The sequence below is a fragment of the Trachypithecus francoisi genome, unplaced genomic scaffold, assembly GCF_009764315.1.
Source record: "Trachypithecus francoisi isolate TF-2019V2 unplaced genomic scaffold, Tfra_2.0 Lachesis_group10, whole genome shotgun sequence".
Classification (NCBI taxonomy): domain Eukaryota; kingdom Metazoa; phylum Chordata; class Mammalia; order Primates; family Cercopithecidae; genus Trachypithecus; species Trachypithecus francoisi.
The window spans coordinates 125,116,174-125,132,555 of NW_022681455.1; the positions used below are offsets into that span (position 1 = coordinate 125,116,174).

At 48.4% G+C, this 16,382-nt stretch overlaps 1 protein-coding gene across 5 annotated transcripts in view; it reads left to right on the forward strand.

The window, feature by feature from the left end:
* The window catches only part of ATP2C2 (ATPase secretory pathway Ca2+ transporting 2), a 92,261-nt gene that overhangs the window by 12,664 nt on the left and 63,215 nt on the right, over window positions 1–16,382 (forward strand). The window lies entirely within an intron of this gene.

The following is a 16,382-nucleotide window of genomic DNA, read 5'->3' on the forward strand; positions in this document are numbered from 1 at the left end:
AGTGCTGCCTGAATTCTAAGCTCAAGTCCCCTGGACTCCTTGTTGGTATTAGGAATATATCTGCTTCAAATGCATTCTTTTTTTTTTTTTAAGTTCTGGGATACATGTGTAGAACGTATAGGTTTGTTACATAGGTATACACGTGCCATGGTGGTTCGCTGCACCCATCAACCCGTCATCTACATTAATTATTTCTCCTAATGCTCTCCCTCCCCTAGCCCTCCACCTGCTGACAGGCCCCAGTGTGTGATGTTCCCCTCCCTGTGTCCATGTGTTCTCATTGCTCAATTCCCACTTATAAGTGAGAACATGCGGTGTTTGGTTTTCTGTTCCTGTGTTAGTTTGCTGAGAATGATGGTTTCCAGCTTCATCCATGTCCCTGCAAAGGACATGGACTCATCCTTTTTTATGGCTGCATAGTATTCCATGATGTATATGTGCCACATTTTCTTTATCCAGTCTATCACTGATGGGCTTCAAATGCATTCTTCACAGAAACCTCCCCACCCCCTTTTAAGAACAGTTGGATTGACTTGACTCACGCGTCCCAATCCGCTCCCTTTTGCCGTCTGTCAGGGTCACTCCTAGGGTGCCCCAGGTGCCTCCTGGCATGGGGGTGATCTGTTCAGCTCAACACCATTGCAGCCAGGGTTCAAAGGCTGACCATAGAAATGACCAAGCCACGGCCAGATGTGGTGGCTCACGCCTGTAATCCCAGCACTTTGGGAGGCTGAGGCAGGAGGATCACTTGAGGTCAAAAGTTTGAGACCAGCCTGGCCAATACAGTGAAACCCTATCTCTACTAAAAATATGAAACATTTAGCCAGGCAGGCGCCTGTAGTCCCAGCTACTCCGGAGGCTGAGGCACCAGAATCGCTTGAATCCAGGAGGCGGAGGTTGCAGTGAGCTGAGATCTTTTCACTGCATTGCAACCTGGACGACAGAGCAAGACTCCATCTGAAAGAAAGAAAGGAAGGAAGGAAAGGAAGGAAGAGATGGCCAAGCCAGAAGGAAGAGCTTCCCCTCTTCCTGGACAAGACAGGCAAGAGTCTACAGCTAGAGCCAGAGGCACCTCCTCTCCTAGGGACATGCTGGGACCCAGTGCTGGGCCTGCCCTGGAGCAAAGCTAGGGGGTTCCTGGGAGCCACTGTTCTTATCATCCTGGGCACAACTCAGTGGCCCTACTGCTTTCTGCTGCTCAGACCACAAGCAGGTCCACTAGGAACCAGCCTCACTGTCCCAAAACTGAGTGTGAATCAGTGCCAGGGAGGCCCAGCTATGTGTCTAGAGGCAGAGAGGTGGGCTGGCAGGAAAGCCTGCATCGAACCCTCACTCCACACTCGCCTGCCGTGACCTTGGGCAAAGCTCTCAAATCCAGGGCCTTGGTTTGCCCATCCAACAAAATGGGCACAGCACCTGCCAACTTGAACTTTTGGTCAGATAGAGGAGTAAAAAAGGTGTGCGTGATGATAAGCAGCTGTGTCTGGTCCATAGTACATGCTCAGCCAATGCAGATTGAACCTGAATATAGGAATGAACCTGTTTCTTCCCAGCCATACCATCATTCCGGAATCATTTCTTCACTTATTGTCTGGAAATAATTTCAAATGGACAGAAGAGTTGTAAGAAGATGATAGCACAAACACTTTTGCACATCCTTCCTCCTGGGTCTCTCAGCATCATTAGCACATTTCTACATTGGCTGCATTGTCCTCAGCCTCACCACCCCCATTTAGGCATAAATTACAGACATGATGCTCTGTTATTTCTGAATACATCTGTGTGTGTGTATGTACGTGTGTGGGTGTGGGTGGTTTGGTTTTTTTTCTTTTCTTTTTTTTTTTTTTGAGACAGCATCTTACTCTGTCACCCGGCTGAGTGCAGTGGCACAATCTCAGCTCACTGCAGCCTCCAACTCAGGTTCAAGCGATCCTTCCACCTCAGACTCCCCAGTAGCTGTGACTATAGGCATGTGCCACCATGCCCAGCTAACTTTTATATTTTTGTGGAGACTGGGTTTCACCATGTTGCCCAGGCTGGTCTCAAACTCCTGAGCTCAAGCAATCCTCCCACCTCAGCCTCCCAAAGTACTGGGATTATAGGTGTCAGTCACTGTGCCCAGCCTATTTTCTTTAAATGACAATCTTCATTAATCACAACAGAGTCCAAAAATCAGGAAATGAACAGCCACACAACATGACCATCCAGTCCACAAGTTCCAATCAGCGTTGTTCCAGTAACAGGGAAAGGATGTGGCTCTTAGTTGCCATGTCCCCCGGTCTCCTTCTGTATGGAATACTCCTGTGGGTTTTCCTTGTCTTTTGTATTCTCGACCTTTTTAGAGATTCTAGGCTCAGAAAGTCATAGGATATGCCTTGATTTGAGTTTGTCTAATGTTTCCTCAGGATTTGGCTCAGGTTACACACTTCTGGAGAAAGCCTTGTGGCCTGATACTGTGTCCTCCTTAGTACATGATATTGGCAAGTTCACCCAGCTGTTTGTCTCATTACTGGTGGTGATAAGTTTGGCCCCTTGGCTAAGACAACATCTGCCAGATTTGCCTTAATTAAAGCTATTATTTTCTCCTTTGTAATGATTAAGTATTTTACAGAGAGATATGTTGAGACAGTGTCAGTACCTGATTCTCATTTTATTTTCACTCATTAAGTTCAGCATGCATGGACAATGCTTGGCTGAATGGATTACTATCACACTGTTTGCTGAATGGTGATTTTCTAATTCCATCTACATTAGTCCCTTCTCACACTGCTATAAAGAAATACCTGAAGCCAGGCATGGTGGCTCATGCCTGTAATCCCAGCACTTTGGGAGGCCAAGGCAGGTGGATCGCTTGAGGTCAGAAGTTTGAGAGCAGCCTGGCCAACATGGTGAAACTCGGTCTCTACTAAAAATAAAAAATTAGGCTTGGTGATGCATGCCTGTAATCCCAGCTACCTGGGAGGCTGAGGCAGGAGAATAGTTTGAACCCAGGAGGCGGATGTTGCAGTGAGCTAAGATTGCACCACTGCACTCCAGCCTAGGTAACAGAGTGAGACTCTGTCTCAAAAAGCACACATATAAGAAGAAATACCTGAGACTGTGTGATTTATAGGGAAAAGAGGTTTAATTGGCTCACAGTTCTGCAGGCTGTACAGGAAGCACAGTGGCTTCTGCTTCTGGGAAGACCTCAGGAAGTTTCCAGTCATGGTGGAAGGCAAAGGAGGAGTGAAGTATCTTACATGGTGGGAACAGGAGCAAGAGAGAGAGCAGGGGGAGGTGTCACATGCTTTTAAATGACCAGATCTCATGAGAACTCACTCACAATCATGAGGACAGTACTAAGGGGATAGTGATAAACCATTCATGAGATATCTGCCCCCATGATGCAGTCACCTTCCACCAGGCCCACCTCCAACATTAGAGATTACAACTGGACATGAGATTTGGTGGGGAACACAGATCCAAATCATATCACCATCATCATCATTCTCCCTTATTTATGGTCTTCTATAAGGAAGAGCTTTCTCTTCTCCCTGTTGACTTGGTCATTTATTTATTGATATCGGTAGGAATGCAAGGACTCTGTATTAGTCCATTCTCATGCTGCTGTGAAGAAATATCCGAGACTGAGTAATTTATAAAGAAAAGAGGTTTCATTGACTCACAGTTCCACATGTCTTGGGAGGCCTCAGGAAACTTAGTCACAGCGGAAGGCACCTCTTCACAGAGCGACAGGAGAGAGAATGAATGCTGAGCAAAGGGGGAAGCCCCATATGAAACCATCAGATCTTGTGAGAACTCACTGTATCATGAGCATGGGGGAACCGCTCCCACCATCTAATCACCTCCCATGAGGTCCCTTCCCCAACATGTGGGGATTCAGATTACAGTTCAAATGAGATTTGGGTGGGGACACAGAGCCAGGCCATATCAGACTCCTAGTTGATTAAATATGTTACGATTTTTTACTACCAATATTTATTTTGATGCTTGATTGTTTTTGGCCAATGGGAACCCCTTCAAGGTGGCTTCCATGTCCTCTTGACATTTTTTCCATTATCCTTCGAGCGCTTTCCTTTCTGGCATAACGAGAAATTTCAGCTTCATTTTGTACTTTCTGTACATTGGCCCTGGAAAAAGCCATTTCTCCCAGGATCCTTGGCTCTTGTTACCGGAAGAATTATATTTAGAAAGCAAGATCTGGTACTATGTGTTCATTGTTACTGGGTGCCATGGCTCCTGGGCCTTCTCAGAGGAGATGGCGTAAGTGTGCATATGCTGTGAGATCTATATTTAGTTTTATATCTGTCTCTCTCTATATCTCCATAGATTCCAGTCCAATAAATACCACAGGGTTTGTGCCAGCTCTTTGTATATTTTTAACTCTTTTCATCAACAGTAAGAACACCAACTACCATTACCATTAGTATATTTCCTTATCGCACAATTTCCCTGTATGTAAACCGTCTCCTCACCTCGCCAACAATTGCATTGGCCACTACTCTGCCTAGCCGTCTCCTCTTGGCCCGAATGCACTGGCCATCCCTGAGCAAGGTTCGTACTCCGTGTATCTCACTTTGTGCTGTTGCTAGCTCCTTGCTCACTGCGACACACTACCACTGCACCTGCACACACAGACGCACACAGAGGCTACCTAGAAAGGACTTCAGGGGCTGGAAAACACTTCTGAAGCCCCTCTTGACCTGAGGCTGAAATTTCAGAAGCCCTTCCTCATATTAGTGCTAGGGGCGAGGTATCATCATTCCCATTTTAAAGAGGAGGAAACTACGACTCAGAAAAGTCAAGGGACTTGCTGAGGGTCACACAGCATAGGTGCGGGGAGCCAGACTAGGCTGAGTCTGGGCCTGGTGATGCCTCCTCTACTCTGTTGGCTGCATTTAGGGTTTTTTTGTTTGTTTTTTGTCCCTAATATTAAAAATTACTCAGGCAGGCCATTCTGAGTTCTCTTGCAATGTTCTTCCCCATTTTCCCACATGGTCTTAAGCTCAATTGTCACCACTCACCTGTGGGTGGTGGGGTTGAGGGTGCAGATGAGGGAAAAAGTGTTTGGCAGTGACGACTATCACTGAACAAGCATGCCACGCTCTGAGAACCTGAGACTAGGATAACCCTAGACTAAGTTCCACTTCTGAGCACATCTGGGCGCTTGCATCTCCTGGAAGACTTGCACATGAATGGTCACAGCAGTGTTCTGTATAAAAGCCCAAACTGGGCCGGGCCTGGTGGCACATCCCTGTAATCCCAGCACTTTGGGAGGCCAAGGTGAGCAGATCACCTAAACTCAGGAGTTCAAGACCAGCCTGACCAACATGGTGAAACCCCGTCTCTACAAAAACTAGCCAGGCATGATGGCGGGTGCCTGTAGTCCCAGCCACTCAGGAGGCTGAAGCAGGAGAATCACTTGAACCAGGGAGGCGGAGGTTGCAGTGATCCGAGTTCATGCCATTGCGCTCCGGCCTGGGCGCCAGAGTGAGACTCTGTCTCAAAAAAAAAAAAAAAAAAAAAAGCTCAAACTGGACACAAAATGCCAGCCACGTGCACGTACTTAAATAAACTGTGGCATAGCCATGAAGCAGCATACTTAGAATACTATAAGCAACAAAAGAGAATGAGTGACAGGTGTTCATGGAAGCGCACCAGTGAAGCTCACGGCCTTTTCCCTCCTCCAAGGTTGTGGTCCTTCAAGAATAGGACCTTGCTGGGTTGGCCCCTAAGTGTATCTCCCAAGACAGCTCCTCTCAGACAGCTCTGGGTACATTTCAAAATATTATAATCGCCTAGAGGACTGGGCTGACGCCTGTAATCCCAGCACTTTGGGAAGCTGAGGTGGGAGGATTGCTTGAGCCCAGGAGTCCAAGGCCAGCCAGCCTGGGTGACATAGTGAGATCCCATCCCTATTTGTGTTTAAATAGAAGCACCTGGGGGGTTGTGGAGCTCTGATGGCCTCACTCATCTGCTGGTCTTGGGCAAGCCCACAGCAGGTGTGTTTTTGTAAGAACCAGCAGCAACTTTTGGCCGGGTGGGTGCGGTGGCTCACGCCTGTCATCCCAGCACTTTGGAAGGCCGAGGCGGGTGGAATCACCTGAGGTCAGGAGACCAGCCTAGCCAATGTGGTGAAATCCTGTCTGTACCAAAAAAACAAAAATTAGCCAGGCATGGTGGAAGGCACCTGTAACCCCAGCTACTCGGGAGACTGAGGCAGGAGAATGGCTTGAACCTAGGAGGCAGAGGTTGCAGTGAGCCAAGATCGTGCCACTGCACTGCAGCCTGGGTGAAAGAGTGAGACTGTGTCTCAAAAAAAAAAAAAACAAAACAAAAAACCAGTGTCAACTTTTGAGCACATCAGTCAGAGTCCTCTACAGAACTTGATAGAACGCAGACTGCCCGCCCACCCCCAGGGCTTCTGAGGTAGTAGGCCCAGAGTAGGGCCTGAGTTTCTGCATTTCCAACAATTTTCAGGTGATGCTTGCCTGAGGCCCACACTCTGAGAATCCTGGACTAAGATAAAACTAGAGGATACCCAGATCTGTGCCTTGGGGGAGAAGGATAGAGGAGCCTTGGAAAGAAGGAAGCATCTGCCTGGAGTGTGACTTATTCGGGTGCGTGTCTCCAATGTCATCTCTGTCAGGAAGCCCACTCGATTGTTTTATTCTTGTGTCATTGTGACTCTTGCATTGATTCTCTCCAATGGCATGGATCCCAGTAATTACATGGCCTATATTGTGAAATTCTTTTGTTTTTGTTTTGTTTTGTTTTGGAGATGGAGTCTCGCTCTGTCGCCAAGCTAGAGTGCAGTAGTGTGACCTTGGCTCACTGCTACCTCCATCTCCTGGGTTCAAGTGATTGTCTTGCCTCAGCCTCCTGAGCAGCTGGGGCTACAGGTGTGCACCACCATGCCCGGCTAATTTTTGTATTTTTAGTAGAGATGGGGTTTCAGCATGTTGGCCAGGATGGTCTTGATCTCTTGACCTCGTGATCCACCCAAAGTGCTGGGATTACAGGCATAAGTCACCATGCCCAGCCTATATTGTGAACTTCTTGAAGGATTGGGACTGGAGGATTCACTATGCCTGGGGCTCTCTCTGCCTCTTCTCTTTCTCTGAAACCCCGAGGGGCCAAGTGCTTTCTACAACCTAAGGCATTTGGGATTCCCGCATGAGCCGTTTCCTTGTTCTTAGCACCTTCACGCCTGTTCTCCCCTCAGTCCAGAAGGCCCCCTCATTCCAGTACCTCTCTCAACCGCTTTCTCACAATTCCTGGGTGCCTTTCTAGATCGCTCGCGATCTGCACTGGGGCCCGCCCATCTCCTTTGTGGTTAGCTGCACCCCAGCAGGGCACCACCACACAAGTTTTGAGCATCTCTCGGCTTGTTCATGCCTGGTGTCGTCAGATTTACCCAGGACACACAGTCGTGGTTGAATTTCAAACAATAATTGTAGTGCATGCATGTCCCACGTGGCACTTGGTGTATGTGTATACTGGAAAATCATCTGGTGTTTATGCAGAGTGCAAAGGTAACTGGCATCTGTATTTTCATTTCTTAAACGTGGCAGCCCTCTTCGGGCCTCCTGGTGTCCCCTGAGGACAAGGACTCCTGCTGTCCCCACCGCTGGTCACTGCTGTCACTCTAAGGCTCATGTGTCCTCAGTGCTCCCTGGTGCTGGGAATTTCATACTCACTGTTTCCCTATTTCTTTTTCCTTTTTTTTTCGAGATGGAGTTTAGCTCTGTCGCCCAGGCTGGAGTACAGTGGCTCTATCTCAGCTCACTTCAACCTCTGCCTCCGGGGTTCAAGCAATTTTCCTGCCTCAGCCTCCAAGTAGCTGGGACTACAGGCATGTGCTATCACATCTGGCTAACTTTTTTGTATTTTTAGGAGAGACAGGGTTTCACCTGTTGGCCAGGCTGGTCTTGAACTCCTGACATCAAATGCTCCACCAACCTCGGTCTCCCAAAGTGCTGGGATTACAGGCCTGGGCCACCGTGCCCAGTCTCACTTTCCTTTATCCCACAGCAGCCCTGTGGATCCCGGCTGTTATACCCTTAGCCCCCCACATTCCAGGGGAGGAAACTGAGGCACGGGCTAGGCTTTGGTCAAATAGGTTGAAGAAATGCATGTCTGCATAAGCCCTCTAACAGGGAAGATGAACGGAATCCCAGAGCTGGACAGGAGGGCGCCACAGCAGGCCTGGGCTGAGAGAGGCTGTTCGCCCGGAGGTGCTGCTGGCTCCCTTGCTCTGGAGTGAGCTCACAGGTCACTTTTCCTGCCAACTCACCTTTCAGCAGCGGCCGTATGTGCACTTTGTGGTCCCCTCGGGAGCCTCTGGTAGGTGAAACATCAGTTCTGAGCTGCGCTTGTTTGGTGCAGCTTCTCTCAGAAGTGTTTCTCTTCTAGGTCGTTTCCTTGGGGCTGGGGGGCTCCGCTCACCATCGCCCGTGTGGGTCTATCTGCAGCAGGCACATAACATCTTGGGGGTTCCAAAGGAGGCACAGACACAGAAGATGGATGTGAAGTAGGCAGGACCATGACGTCCATAGAGACAGGAAGCAGATGAGTCGTCCCAGGGGCTGGAAAGGGTGTGGGGAGCGCCTGCTTCCGGGGCACAGGATTTCCTCTCAGGTGGGGGGTGCGGGGGGCTGAAAGTGTTTGGGGATGAGTTTCACGTGGTGCTTGCACAACATTGCGAAGGTACTAGATGCACTGAACTGTATGCTCTAAAACAGTTAACTTTTTGTTATGTGGATTTCATCTTATAAAAAGCTTTAAAAAAGAGAAACACAAAAGAGAAGAGGACCAGGCACGGTGGCGCACGCCTGTAATCCCAGTACTTTCAGAGGGTGAGGCGGGCGGATTGCCTGAGGTCAGGAGTTTGAGACCAGCCTGGCCAACATGTTCAAACCCCGTCTCTACCAAAAATACAAAAATTAGCCAGGCATGGTGGCGGGCACCTGTAATCCCAGCTACTCGGGTGGCTGAGGCAGGAGAATGGCTTAAGCTCTGGGGGGCAGAGGTTGCAGTAAGCCAAGATCGCACTGCTGCGCTCCAGCCTGGGTGACAGAGTGAGACTCAGTCTCAGACAAAAAAAAAAAAAAGGAAGGTTTGGTTCTGCCCAAATCAGGTGTGATGGAGAGGGAGAATTAGGGACACTCTCTGACCTTTACCAGGATGCGCCACTCTCATTACAAAAGGAACACTTGCGATTCACAGTGGACTGATGTCTACAAAGTTACAAGAAGCTACCGCCTCGGATCCTTCAGCCCCACAGTCCTGGGGCAGCTACCGCCATCTCTCCCATCTGTGAATGCACATACATGCTGTTATGGTCAAGGCGTGTCCTCCCAAACACACGAAGCCCTAACCCCCGGTACCTGTGAATGCAGCCTTATTTGGAAATAGGGTCTTTGTCCATGCAGTCAAATTAAAATGAGGTCACACTAGAGTTGTGGGGTCCTAACCTAATGACTGGGGTCTTTATAAGAAGAGCAGACAGAGACGCTTGGGAATACAGCCATGTGCTGGCGGAGGCAGAGACTACTGTGATACATGCACATGCCAAGAAAACGGAGACTGTCAGCCACTGCCAGAAACTGGGAGAGGAAGGAAAAATCTTGCCTGCAGGGTTCAGAGGGAACATGGCCCTGCCAGCACCTTGATTTCAGAGTTTTAGCTTCCGGAACTGAGAGAATAAATTTCGGTTGTTTTAAGCCACCCAGTTTGTGTTGGTTCTTTGTTACAGCCCTGGAAACCAAGCAGCCATGGGAAACTCACACAAAGTTGAATTGAAACTGTTTCCAGTTTCTTTTATGTGACTCCCTTTCCCTCCCCTCCCCTCCCCTCCCCTCCCCTCCCCTACCTTTCCCTCTCCTCCCCTTCCTTTCACCTTTCCTTCCTTCCTCTTTTTTTTTTGTAAACAAAACTAGGATTATATTATGACCATTGTTCTGCAAAAGGTATTTTTTTTTTTTGATGACATCAGTGACATCTCCTTAGGTCAAATCATAGAACACCTCTTTTCTCCTTAATGTTATACTATTTAGTTTTGTATTTTGTGTTGGAGAATTTCAATCATATGCAGAAATAGACGGAATAATGGAATGAGCCCACGTGACTCTCTTACCCAGTGCCAATGAGGGGAGCCAATCTTGACTCCTTTCTACCCCAGATTGTTTTGACACAAATCTCAGGCTTTGTAACATTTCATCTATAAATATTTCTGCATATATATGGCTAAAGATAAGAACTCTTTAAAATATCACAATTACCATTATCATATCATAAAATATTAACAATTAGAGAAAATCAAATATTGGCCAATATTGAGGTTCCCTTGGTGGGCTCCTAAACACGGCTTCACGCTGGTTTATTCAAATCGAGACGCAAGTGAGGTCCCAGCCTGTGCTTGGCTGGGGTCTCTGATGTTTCTCTGCGTCTGCAGGTTTCATCCTTGTGTTTTTCGTTTTGTTTTGTTTTGAGAAGGAATTTTGCTCTTGTTGCCCAGGCTGGAGTGCAGAGGCGTGATCTCAGCTCACTGCAACCTCCACCTCCTGAGTTCAAGCGATTCTCCCACCTCAGCCTCCTGAGTAGCTGGGATTACAGGTGCCCGCCACCACACCCAGCTAATTCTTGTATTTTTAGTAGAGACAGGCTTTCGCCATGTTGGCCAGGCTGGTCTCAAACTGCTGGCCTCAGGTGATCTGCCCACCTTGGCCTCCCAAAGTGCTGGGATTGCAGTCATGAGCCTGTGCACCCTTGTGTTCTTGTTGTAGGTTATATGCTGGGGAGGCTGGGCTGTGTGTCCTGCAGTTCCCACGGTCCAGTGATCGTGTTCCCGTGGTGTCATTACACGTGTCTATTATCTCCAGTATTTCCTGTAATCTGGTGGGTGGGCCTTGACTAGAGGCTTGGTACAGCTCGGAGGATGTTTTTGGCTGCCTGACAGCGTAGGTGCATTACAGTTGATCAACCTTCCCCACAGTTTACCCTGAGTTTGTTTCCAGTTTTTGAGTGCATCAGCTTCAAGGTGGGCCATTCTGGGTCATGGTAATGTGCTGATTAGCAGCTGGCATGCGCCCACTTGGAGAGAAACCATCAGTGTGTGTTGGGGTTGGCTACAGGGAGAGGCATATACCAGAGTCTGCAGTTTCTGGAAACAGAGTGGGCGATCCTGTTTCCAACAAAGGATACATTAAGTGCCATTTAGATTGTGGAGCTGTGTGATTGGAATCACCCCGGGGCAGATTAGGCCCCCTGGCCCCTGTGCATTCTTAATGAGATGAGAGGGGGTGCCTAGGTGAGCATCCCAGGTATAAGTCCCCCAAATGCAGGGCAAGGAGTGGCAGCATCCATGAGCTCAGTCACCAACCCAGGGACTGTGTTTCCTGAGAGTCACGAGACTGGAGTGAGGCAGAGCAGGCCCTGGCTCACAGTGTATTGGGTCCAGGGCTATGTCCTGGTGGCCTTGAAACACAACAGTGACCTGCAGACCTGGCTGAAGTGGGTTGAGAAGTGGATGGGAAATGAAAAGGTGGAGACAGCAAGTGTAGACACTGCTTCTAAAAGCTCAGTGTTGGCAAATGAGGAAGGAGCAGGTATATTTCCAATGCAAGGCCCAGAAAAGAGGTTATGTTTAGAGTGGAAACCCACCCTGAGATGTTTATGCGAGGAGCTAGTGAGAGGGGAATGAGGATAGAGGATGGGAGGCCAGTGAATGGGAGGCTATGGGTGTGGGCGGAGTGGGGGTGGAGGGGGCTGTGACTGACACAGGTGGGACCCAGGAGAGAGTCAGGAGGACAGTTTCTAGGTGGTGGAGGGAGTTCTGCCTGCAGCTTGTAAATGGCTTAAAAAAAAAAAAAAAGACTGGGCATGGTGGCTCAGGCCTGTAATCCCAGCACTGTAGGGGACCAAGGCAGGTGGATCACTTGAGTCCAGGGGTTCAAGACCAGCCTGGGCAACAAGGTCAAATTCTTGTCTCAATTAAAAATACCAACCAAAAAAAAAAAAAAAAAAAAAAAGGCCTGGTGTGATGGCACACACCTGTAGTCCTAGCTTCTTAGGAGGCTGAGGGGGGAGAATCAAATTGCTTCAGCCTGGGAGGCAGAGGCTGTGGTGAGCCGAGATCACGCCACTGCACTCCAGCCTGAGCAACAGAGCAAAACTCTGCCTCAAAAACAAAAAACAAAATTCTTATTTTATTGAGGTGAAATTCACGTAACAAAATCAACCACCTCACAGTAAACATTGTAATGGGATCTCGTACACTCACAATGTCATGTGGCCGCTACTTCTATTCAGTTCTGAAAGATCTGAAAGAAACCCTGTACCCATTAGCAGTTTCTCCCCCTTCCCCCTTCCCCCTTTCCCCTTCCCCCTTCCCCAGTCCCAATCTGCTTTCTGCTCCTATACATTTGCCTGTTCCGGGCATTTCCTGGGAGTGGAATCACGTACCGTGTGGCCTTTTGTGTCTGGCTTCTTGCGCTCAGCGTGATGTCTTCCAGGTTCATCCGTGTTGTAGCGAGTGTGTTTCCCAGGGCTGTGGTCACCAAGTACCAAAAATGTGGTGGCTTAAACGTAAATGTATTGTCTCTTTTTTTTTTTTTTTTTTTTTTTGAGACGGAGTCTCGCTTTGCCGCTCAGGTCAGAGTGCAGTGGCGCGATCTCGGCTCACTGCAAGCTCCGCCTCCTGGGTTCCCGCCATTCTCCTGCCTCAGCCTCCCGATATATTGTCTCACAGTTCTAGAAACTAGAAGTCAAAACTCAGGGAGTCAGGAGGGCTGTGCTCTCTCTGGAGGTTCCAGGGCAGAATCCGTTCCACGCTTGGCTTTGAGCTTCGGCATGGCCAGCAATCTTCAGCGTTCGTTGACCGCTGGACACATTACTTCAGCCTCTGCCTCCATCATCACAGGGCTGTCTCCTGCGTCTCCACACGGACTTCCCTGTGTGCACGTTTATCTCTGTGCAAATTTCTCCTTTTTGCAAGAACATCGCTCATATTTGACCTCATCTGACCTTGATCACTTCTGTAAAGACCCCATCTAGATAAAGTCACATTCTGGTGTGCCAGGTGTTAAGCTTTCAAAGAACGGTTTTGCAGAGGCCACAGTTTAACAACATCCACGTGCATCAGTATTGCATTCCTGTTCAAGGCTGAGTCGATGCTCCGCTGTCTGGATGGATCACATTTTGCTTCTCCATAATCCATGGATGGGCATTGGGCAGTGTCTGACTTTTGGGTGTCATGAACCATGCTGCTGTGAGCAGAGTCCCTGTTTCCAGTACCCTTAGTTACAGAGCTGGGAGTGTGTAGGTGGCTTTTACTCACAGAGGGAAGTCGGAGGCTGCATCCTCTCCTCTTTGGGCTCTGGACTCTGCCCCTGCAGTCACAAAACACAGGGGAGTCAGGGAATTCTCTGCAGCCAACCCCTCCCTCCCCTCCAGTGTTACTGTAGTACGGCACCCTGTCACCCCATGACCTCCTCAGTCCATCTGGCTCATTCTCCAGGAACATGTGGGTGGACAGCCCTGAGCCTTCAGGTGTCCAGAGCACCTGAGAAACGTTGGGGGCACCTGCTAGTCCCGTCCTCAAAGGCAGGGGAATGGGTGCCTTTGATCCTTTTCTTCTGGATTTCTCCTTCCTTCCTTCCTTTACTTTCTTTCGACAGAGTCTTACTCTGTTGCCCAGGCTGGAGTGCAGTGGCGTGATCTTGGCTTATTGCAACCTCCGCCTTCCATGTTCAAGCAATTCTCCCTGACTCAACCTCCCGAGTAGCTGAGATTACAGGCACCTGCCACCAAGCCTGGCTAATTTTTCTATGTTTACAAAATACCATGTTGCCATTTTGGCCAGGCTGGTCTTGAACTCCTGACCTTAGGTGATCCGCCTGCCTCCGCCTCCCAAAGTGCTGGGATCACAGGTATGAGCCACCGTGTCTGGCCCTTTTCTTCTGGATTTTTATTGTGGTAAAATATACATAACATAAAATTCACCATTTTAACCATTTTTAAGGGTATTGTTCCCTGGCATTAAGTATATTCCCATTGTTATGCAACCATCACCAACATTTGCCTCCAAAGCTCTTTCATCTTTCCCAAAGAGACTCTGTAGTCATTAAACACTAACTCCCCAGCACCTGGTAACCTCTGTGCTCCTTTCTCTCTCTGTGTGTTTGACTATTTTAGGTACCTCTTGTAACTGGAATCCTATAGGATTTGTCCTTTCGAGTCTGGCTTATTTCACCAAGGCATAACGTCTTCAAGGTTCATCCATGTTGTAGCATGTGTGGGTTCTGGGTAGTCACAATGAAGGTAGCTGGATTCTTATCCTGAGAGCACTGGAATCTCTGCAAGTGTTTTCAAGCACGGGGCGTGTGTCTGTGTGTGTGTGGTGTGTGTGTGTGTGTGTGTGTGTGATGGGATTTACGTGTTTTGAGCCAGGCGCGGTGGCTCACACCTGTAATCTTAGCACTTTCGGAGGCTGAAGCAGGCAGATCACCTGAGGTCAGAAGTTTGAGACCAGCCTGGCCAACATGGTGAAACCCCATCTCTACTAAAAATACAAAAACAAATTAGCGGGGCGTGGCGGTGCGTGCCTGTAGTCCCAGCTGCTGGGGAGGCTGAGGCAGGAGACTTGCTTGAACCTGGGAGGGGGAGGTTGTGGTGAGCTGAGATCATACCACTGCCTGGGTGACAGAGGAAGACTCCATCTCAAAAAAAAAAAGGAAAAGGGAAAGTGAATTCGGTGTAGTGAGTCAGAAATGGCAAGGCTAAGGGCAGCTGAGGTCGTGCGGGGGATGGGGGGAGTGCCAAGCCCCCAGCCTGCCTCCACCTGTGGTGTGAGCAAGAATCAAGCACTTTATTTGGTACAACGGAACCAGATCTTGAGAATGAGGGGAAAGGTCTTATTGTGCAATCCACATTTTTCTTTGAAATAACTCTACAAAGAATGCAATGTTGACTTAAGGAAGACTCCCAGTGGATGGCTAAGCCTGCTTAAAGATCTGTGTGATCACTGCTGTGCTTCTGGGCACTGGGCATGAGTAAGAAGCAGCCCCGGGAAAACGAGATGGCTAGCACAGCTTTTCTAAGCAAACAGGCATGTGGGAGGAAATGATTTGGGTTTGGGGAGGGCGGCTGGCAAGAAGGAAGAGAGGGTCCTGAAATCTCTGTTACAGCTAAAGGAGGAAGTTACTCAATACCTCTCCTGCTTCCTCCTTCCCAGTTTCCAGTAACCTGGTGGAAAAGGAAAAGATTCTTATCACGTCCTAGGTATCAGGACACTAGGAATGGTTTTGCAAAAATGCCTCACACTTTCCTGTTTTTGAGGTCTCCTTTGTATTAGCAAAACCTCCCAAAACCTCCAGGTGTCTCATGTGACATCTTTCCAGGCCCGTGGGTCTCAACACAGAGTGCTGGAACTTCCAGAACTTGGTTGTGTTTCTCCTCCACTTTTCTTGAGTTATTTAAAATGTCCCATAGAACCAGGCTGTGATACCGCCTATCGTCATCAGGAGGCACTCTCTGCAATATGGTGCATACTTGATGGAGAATCCTGGAAGTCTGAGGTTCAGGATTCTAAATATGTATTTTGTTGCCCTACTCTGTCCGCTTACAAGTTTCAATTCTGTTAATAAGTTTGCTCAGCCTGGGCAACATATGGAGACCCTGTCTCTACAAAATATTTAAAAATTAGCCAGGCATCACAGCATGCACCTGTGGCTCCAGCTATTCAGGAGGCTAAAGCAAGAGGATCACCTGAGACTGGGAGGTTGAGGCTGCGGAGAGCTATGATTGCACCACTGCACTCCAGCCTGGGTGACCAAAAAAAAAAAAAAAAATTGCTTAAAAATAGATGAATTAGTATTAGCCAACAACTAACAACTGGAACCCAGATGTTCATCAACAGGAGAACAAATACATTGTGATCTACTCATACAGTGGAATAGTAAGCTGCTGTGAAAATTAGCATACTATTGCTACATGCAACATCTTATATAAATCTCACTAACAGCGCTGAGTGAAAGCAATCAGACAGGAGAGCATGTATGAGTGTATACTGCATGTCACCATTTCCATAAAGTTCAAACCTCGGCAAACCGAATCTATGAGGATTGAAACCATGACAGCATTTACCCCTCAGGTAGGTAGGTAGGCCAAGGGAGCATCTGGGGACCAGTCATATCTGTTTTTAATTTGGAGGCTGGTTATAAGGGTTAGTTTGTGAGCTGTACACATATTCACACTTTGTGTGTATGTTATGCTTTAATAATAATAAAAAAAACATCTGGCTGGGCACAGTGGCTCACACCTATAATCCCAGCACTTTGGGAGGCCGAGGCAAGCGGATCACCTGAGGTCAGGAGTTTGAG